This window comes from Gopherus flavomarginatus, chromosome 7 (genome assembly GCF_025201925.1).
Source record: "Gopherus flavomarginatus isolate rGopFla2 chromosome 7, rGopFla2.mat.asm, whole genome shotgun sequence".
Lineage (NCBI taxonomy): Eukaryota > Metazoa > Chordata > Testudines > Testudinidae > Gopherus > Gopherus flavomarginatus.
Genome location: NC_066623.1, coordinates 79,679,493 through 79,687,353, shown reverse-complemented (window position 1 = coordinate 79,687,353; position 7,861 = coordinate 79,679,493).

Sequence of the window (7,861 nt, the reverse complement as noted above, 5' to 3'; positions counted from 1 at the left end):
AGTGTTAACATTTATTATTGAAAATAATTCATTGAGTCTCTCATCTATGTTACATTAAAATGCTCTTTGATTACACAGGATGTTTTACACATATGTAAGAGAAATCCTGGGACCAAATGCACTACGGGCCAGTTTGTGCTATTAGGACATAGATCTGTGTATGGGAAAGGGTCAATCTCACTGCCCTTATAAGACATTGTTCCAAAGCTCCCGGGAACCAGAGGTGCTTCTTTCAGAGTACAATTGGCACTCTCTTCTATGGCTGGCCACCAGTATGAATGGGAAAGTGTGGGTATGGCCACGCTGTCTCCTTGCCCCTTTTGGAGAGTATAGATACCATGAGGGCATCAGACTTGATCAAGGCCTGCAAGGCCATCCTTGTGCATTTCTTGCACCCTTCCCTGGGCACACCTACTCAGGGCCATCAAAGACTGGCCCTAGGGGATGATAATATTAAAATTCCATACCAAAAAGTATGCTAACTACATTATTCGGGTTGCAAAGCATAGTGCTCAGAAGTTACGAGACATGAGAATAAAAGCAACCCATGTAGCCTTAGCTCTGCTCCACTTGTGCATTGCCTTATGATGTTGCCTTTAATCACATGATCACGTATTTAATCACATGATTACATATTGTTGTTTTCAAGAAAGGATGGAGTTTTGTTGATTGAGCTGCATAGTCCACTGATCACCAAAATTCTGCTCATGCTCTCATACAAAGATTCCCCACCTATACCTGAATTCTATGTGGCACATCAGTATAGGTTCCTTGCATTTGACATGCAATATATGCAGTATACGACTGCACTGTTTTATCTGGAGTCAAGATACTATATTGCTCTGGTTGGGGAAGCCAGAATCCCTACCACCACCACCCTCCACAGACATAAACTGGAAAGAGTGGGATTATGAAGTGCAAACTCCAGGGAATTTAATTAAGAAAACAAAAGAATAAATTCTATTAAGGAATTTGTCATAGTCTTTTCCATTCTGTCATACAGATACTATAGCCTAATGCTATATAAGTAGTTCATACTGCTAGTGTAATTAAATAACTAGCCCCTTCAAATTACTAGACTGTTGCAATGTGTATAGATGTTTGTGTGTATTTCAACCTCTTGCGAAACAGAAGAGCTTAATTTTAAAATGTTAGGTTGTCATAATAAATAAATGCTTTTTCTGCTTGAGAAAAATCTTCACTTATTTCATATCATTTGTCAATCATGATATCTAAATTTGGAGAGCATTAATTGTTTAATAAATGTGATTTTCAGTCAGTTCTACATTTAAGTAGGATCTTCTTAATGCTGACAGTGAACGGAAAACAATTAGGGTCATAGTTCAAACTAATGCCATGTTAAAAACAGGAATAATTATTACTGTAATGTGTTTTCTGGTGGGGAGTAGATAATTTTCATGAGGAGATCTAGTAGTTCTTACTCAGGCAAAACTCCCATTGAAATGAATGAGAGTTTTGCTTGAGTAAAGACTACAGGATTAGGCATTTGATGACACATGTGGCCACAAGGGCAGTATTTGGTGTTTTCACTTTATACAGAGAGGAAATAAACAGCTGCATTACTAATCACCACCAAAAGATGTTCAGGAGAAACAATAGCAAATAAGGAAGACTAGTATATGACTTGGTTTTCTATGTGACCTTGTGGTGAAATATTTAATACTGTAAATAACATATATTCTCTCTTTGGTTCTGATCATTGTTATTTAGGGTATTTAACATTAGATTCACACACACATATTCCAATACAAATGATCATTTACATTCAATCATTGAATAATATTTTATAAAGCACCAGGGCCCTGAGTCTAATCAGACTGGCCCCAATCCTGGAGTCCTTCGTCAGGCAAGTCTGCCAGTAGTTTTGCACCAGTGTAACACCAGTTACTCTTAATTTACACTGGTTTACCTAAAATCAAGATCAAGCCTCTACAAGTTTTTCTTTCCTCTTACTTTTTTTTCATCCTCAATGTAACTCCCACTTGGAGTTTGCCAGCTCCTGGCACTCTGGATTAAGGCATTAGGGTGTCCTACCCTATGGATTACAACAATAATAGTTACCAGAGCCCTTGAACACCATTTCCCAGCATGCTTGGAGTCCGAGGTGGGGACAGAATAGACTAGAAACTGCAGCTGAGACCAATTGGGAGGCTTCTGCATGGGTTGATATGATCAAGGAGTTTTCTGGGCCAATGATGAGCCAGGGCTACTTGGCCCCCTCAGTGCAAGGGAAGACGCTGACTCACAGGCACTAGGTTTTGTTTCAGTTTTGGCTGCTTGAGTTTGGGAGCTGAGAGGAAAGCAGAGTGGCTCAGACACCCTTCACCACAAAGGGAGTCTTTGAACTGCTGTGAGATCTAGTGCATGGGCCAGGCAGTTCCAGCCCTGCAGAAACCAGCCTCCAGAATGGCAGAGAGCTGATTTGGTGCTGGGTACTAAAAGCCAGCTTAGACCCCTCACAGAACTCCAGACCACAGATCCAGGAGAGAGCCCTGTCCCACCAAGTGGCGAAGGCAGAGTAAAGGACACCCCTTTTTAAAGTCAGCCAGTATTCATAGCACTACAGCACTTATCTCCAGACTCACCCTCACTGTGTCATCTGCCTGGGAAGGTGCCAGGGAAGGAGCTGGGGGTTGGGAAGAGTTGTGAGTGATGGGAGGTGGGAAACTTGTCCATTTGTTTATATTATTATTAATATAAACAATTTTTATACTCATTATTTGTACTCATTATTTATCCCTAACTCTTTTCTTCCTCAGATCCTATTTTTCTGCTCTGAATAAAGTCCATGATTTGTTGTACTGTTATATATTGGGTGTCCTAAACCTTTGCAAGGGTTATGTTCATTTATTATATTTTTTACACCTTGCCAGCAGTAGTAGCATTATTCATTTCCCCAAGGGATAGCACCCTGTGTCTCAAGAACAGTAAGGAGTAACCTTGGTTCGAGGCACGAGGTGTCACAAAAAAGAGCCTAGGACCCAACTCATGTTAGGAGAGGGGAGAAGCCACTCCAGGTTGCAAGCATCAGAGACGAGGCTTGAATCAAAGTGTGTATTTAACATATTTCCTGTAAGTCTGAAGGAACAGATACAGAATGGCAAATATCAGTGCAACTCCTTGTTTGTTCACCTAGGCACTTGGTTAGGATGCTAGAGCCAGAAGCACAGGCTTTGCCAGGAGAAGGGGTGATAGAGAATTTGCCGATGGAGACAGGGATTTTTACTCTAAAATTTGTGTTTTACCTGGTGAGACTCCTCAAATGCTGATATTAATTTGGGCCAAATTAGATCTGTGGACCTTAATGGTTCAAGGCAAGAGAAGATGGAATTTGGTACGATATAGAGCTACATTTTTTTAATTATTTTTGCCCCCTGTATCACCACTATAACTGTAGTGGCTTGGCCAAAAACCTCCATATGAGAGATTGAAGAGGATGCTGTCTCATGTAATGATATCCAAACAAGCACAATTATCAAGTATATACAACTTCTTCATCTATCAGACCACTCTACGCATGCTGGGCCAGATTCAGAGCTCACTTACATCATTGTTAATCCAGAGGAGCTCCACTCAAGTCAGTGAAGTTACTCCTGAGTTACGGCAGCACACCTGAGATCAGAACCTGGCTTGATAACTATATCTAATACAGTAATAACATTCATAAGACACATTTTATCTATTCTAACTAACAATATTTTTCAAAGGTAAAAATCCTTGTTTCAGCTGCTGCCTGCCTGCTCTTTCTGTGCTGCTTTGCTTCGGATGCTGCCACTCTCTCTTTGGCTAAATCTAGTATTTAAGGATTGTATGCTCCTTCCCTTAGCGTGTGCAAGGAGAGAGATGATGTAAACATGTTAATGGTTTCACTTGGACATTCTACCATATGCTCACTTTAGTAGACCCATAGCATGCCCTCCTGTGGTAAAATCTGAAGGAGAGGCAGGGCCTGGGAGAGGGTACCCTGGCACTGGCTATGGGACTGCCCCCCGGAAAAAGGCTGCCCCCAGAGCTGGTGAATCCCCAGAGGTCCACGGGAGGCCAGTCTATCTCTGTGGAGGTCTTGTAGTTCCACACTGGCTTTGACTCCTGGCAGCACTCCGCACGCCAGCATGGCTTCCTTAGGATTCCAGCCTTGATGTGGCTGCCAGGAGTGTGTGGAAAAGACTCTACAGGCCCAGTCTGCATTGTTGTCTCTGGGGATCTCCATGGGAGCAGAGTGGGGATAATGCAGCCTGGCTAGGGTGACCAGATGACCGATTTTATAGGGACAGTCCCGATATTTGGGGAAGGGGTTATATGGGCTCCTATTACCCCTATCCCTTGTCCTGATTTTTCACTTTTGCTGTCTGTCACACTAAGCCTGGCCCCACTGCCAGTCTCCATCACCTCTCCAGAGTAGACCGCAGAGCTAAAGAATCCAGTGAAGGCAGGCTGGTGTTTCAGAGACAGCGCATCCCACTTCCATGCTGTATAGGAGGAGGGAATTCTACTTCCCCTCCATATGTGGATCCCAGGAACGATCCCACTGGAATGGGATCAGTAGCTGCTTAGAAATGCCAAGAAATATGTGGCTTTGTGCTGCTCTGGTGGACTCCCTGGATCTGTGTTTTTTCTGGCCACCTTCCTCTTCCCAGATGGCACAGCTACCTCCACACCATGCTACCATTTTACTCTGCCTTAGCAGCTTGCTCTTATGAGCCCCTTCGAATAGGGTTCATGGAGAGCACGGGTAAGGCAATGTGTTGCCCAATGCAGTGTCTTGTTTATTCCAATCCTGAGCCAGGATTTTATCTTTGCCATGAAAATGTACAGCTCTTACATCATGGGCACCTCTGTTCCTACAGATTTTATTTTCAGTGGTTAAAACACTGGTCTGAAGAGGTGGATTTTGATGTCAAGGTCTGTAAGGTAGGGATAATCCTGCCAACAAAATGTTTGGACCCTCTTTCCCAGTCTGCCCTAGGTAGGAGGCAATTTTTTTTAACAGTCTTTCCCCACAGTTGAGTGGCCCACAGTGCTCCACTGTGATTAACTGCAGCGCTTGGTATTTGTTAGCAATTTAGTTTCAGTTATTCTGACAATTCTGAACAATTACCCCATTTTTTCCAGCTGTTTTTCTATGCCAGCCATGCAGCTATTCATAGTATATACCATCAAAGGAAACCTTTGTTCCTGCCCCAGTGGAAAGCAAGGTAGCCTGAATCTTAGTTTGTGTTTTACCTGGCGAGACTCCTCGAATGCTGACAATAATTTGGGCCAAATTGGATTTGTGGACCTTGATGGTGCAAGGCAATAATGACATCAGTTCGATTGAGTAAGAAATAAACGTACACTGACTAAACAAATCACTCTTCTCATTCTTGTGCACAGCCTTGGGCATTTCAAAAGGTTTCCAAAAGAGCCACAATAGCTCATGTCAAGGTCTGAGCCCTGTAGAACCAGAAACATAATTAGTTCCAAAAGTAGATGGTCCCTTCAGAAGCTATAAAGAACTGCTGCCATTATTCATCCTCTCAGGATCTCTGTCTGCCTTTCAGCTTCCCCTAACACCTGATGTGAAAGCCACAACAGCAGGAAAATGTTGTGGGGATGAAAGTGCCTTATGAACCCTTCTGCACCAAGCAGACTACGTAAACTGCCCTGCAAAATCCCACTTTCATGCTGTGAGTTCACCCCCCAGCTTAGGTTCAACATGAAGGTTTAAAGAGTCTATGCCTGCCCCCTTCCTTACCCCTACTGCAGGTGGTGCATTAAGGACAGCTTGGAGATGAAGATGGGGTGAGAGGTGCCAATGCTTTGGCTATTTAGCAGCATCATAATAGGCCACAGAGGAGCAATGCTGGAGCTGCTAAGTTGTACCAGGAAGTAAGCAGGCACCTGGCCTAAGCCTGAATTAGGCACCAAGGTGGCTTTTCTAGTGCAGGAAAGACTAAGGAAGAATCCAGCCCCCTGTGGATCCTAACTACACACATACTACAGTTACTATAATGTCTTTCAAATAGACATGCCATTGCTGCAATTTCTTTTGCTGCTGCAATTTACGGTTTTATTGAGATATTGTCCAGAAAAGGGCTATACCTGGAAAAAAGCATTGTATCAGTATTGGAAACTGGTGCTATCCCCCAGGAACCCCAAGGACATGCTGCTTATTCCTGTGTCATGGGATGAACTGTTAGAAACCAAAATAAGCTAGAGCTAAAGAATTTGCAATGGCTGTATGTGACAATGATAGCAGCAGCAGTCCTAGTGACAGTCCAGATGCAAAGGGCCAAATTATCTGCTGGCACAGGTGTTGCCACTGGCATAAATTGGCATCTCTCCAGCCTGTGGCAATTTACACCAGCACAGAATCTGGCCCAGTGTCCTCACACCAGCAACCCTAAGCTGAGCTCTCATATAAAGTTGAGGAAATAAAAGAAGAAATTCTTGAAAGGAGGTAGAAGAAGAGTTTGTTCCTACTTGTCTAATGGAAAACATCCTCTCATCCTACAGTAGAGATGTTATTTCCAAGTTGGCACATAGCAGATACCTATTTACAATAGGCATTATTCTGTCATCCTTAGGTGACATAATCTCGTACTCTGCAAATAGTTCCACCGAAATCACGACTATTCTCCTGCAGCACCTTCTGCCCTCTGATGAGTTCTCTACCTGGGTTCAGGTGGCACCTGAAAAGTTAGTGCCTCCATGCATGACACCTGCAGTGAGAGTTTCGGTGATGTAATCTCTACAATGGTTGGACAATGGAGAGAAGAATGGAGAGGGAAGAAGGGAAGGTAGCCCTTTGATGCTCAATATTATCTGTGTCCCCCGACTAGCAAAAAGAGTGTAATCCAGTGGCTGCACTGCCCATAGTACCAGTGCATAAAGAGTGCCAAGACGGGTGGAACATGCTATATGAGAATGGTTCTGGCTCCTTCAAGCACTGAGCCCGTTGTGAAGAAGGCATATCAGTGCAAGATTACTACTCTGTCTCCACAAGGAATGTGAGTTGTTCTTGCCCCCAAAATCCAACAGATATAATAACAAATACCTTAAACAGCACACAGTTTTTATGCCTCTGCTAAGTCAGCTGCTGAACATACCACGAGGTGTTTGCTTCACTTAACGCAAATGGTGAGGGGTGTGCAAAGGAGTCCATTAATAAAAAAGGGACAGATCCTCACCTGATGTAAATTGGCATAGCACCATTGGAGCCAGTAGAACTATGCCAATTTACGGCAGCTCAGGATTTGCCTCAAAGTTTTCTGAATGATTAATAACCACATATTTTTTTCTTTCCACTGCTCTCTTTTTATCGCTTTGTTATCTCTTTTGCTGTTTGGCACTGAGAATGCTTCTGGGGCAATACTTTGATCTAAACTCAAGCACTCATTTAGGGGAAATTAATTATACTTTGCTCTTTAACAACACTTAACAGGTCTGATTCCCACTGGAAGATGACAACTAACTTTCTTCCATGTAGATACAATAAAATTGCTCACTGTAATCTATTCCCCGTCCCTACCCGGTTGTGTTGTTGCGCTATTAGCCAGTGGCCAGCAGAATCTCCACTCATTTCATGTGGGCACACTGTTGTGCATGTCCTTGACTTATTCAACCCTTTAGTTTATGGCTGATCAGAAGCTGATTCCTCTGGCTTCCTTGGGCTTGCTTTCAATATTTAGGGCCAGATCATCAGCTGGTGTCAATTGGCATAGCTGCATTGATTTCAGGACACTGGTTTACCCCAACTGAAGAACTGGCCCTAAGTAAAGTACTCTTAAAATGTCTCCTATCCACTTTCTCCCTCGTTGTTATTTTTTTTGAATTCTCCATTGTCTATGATTAAACTTTC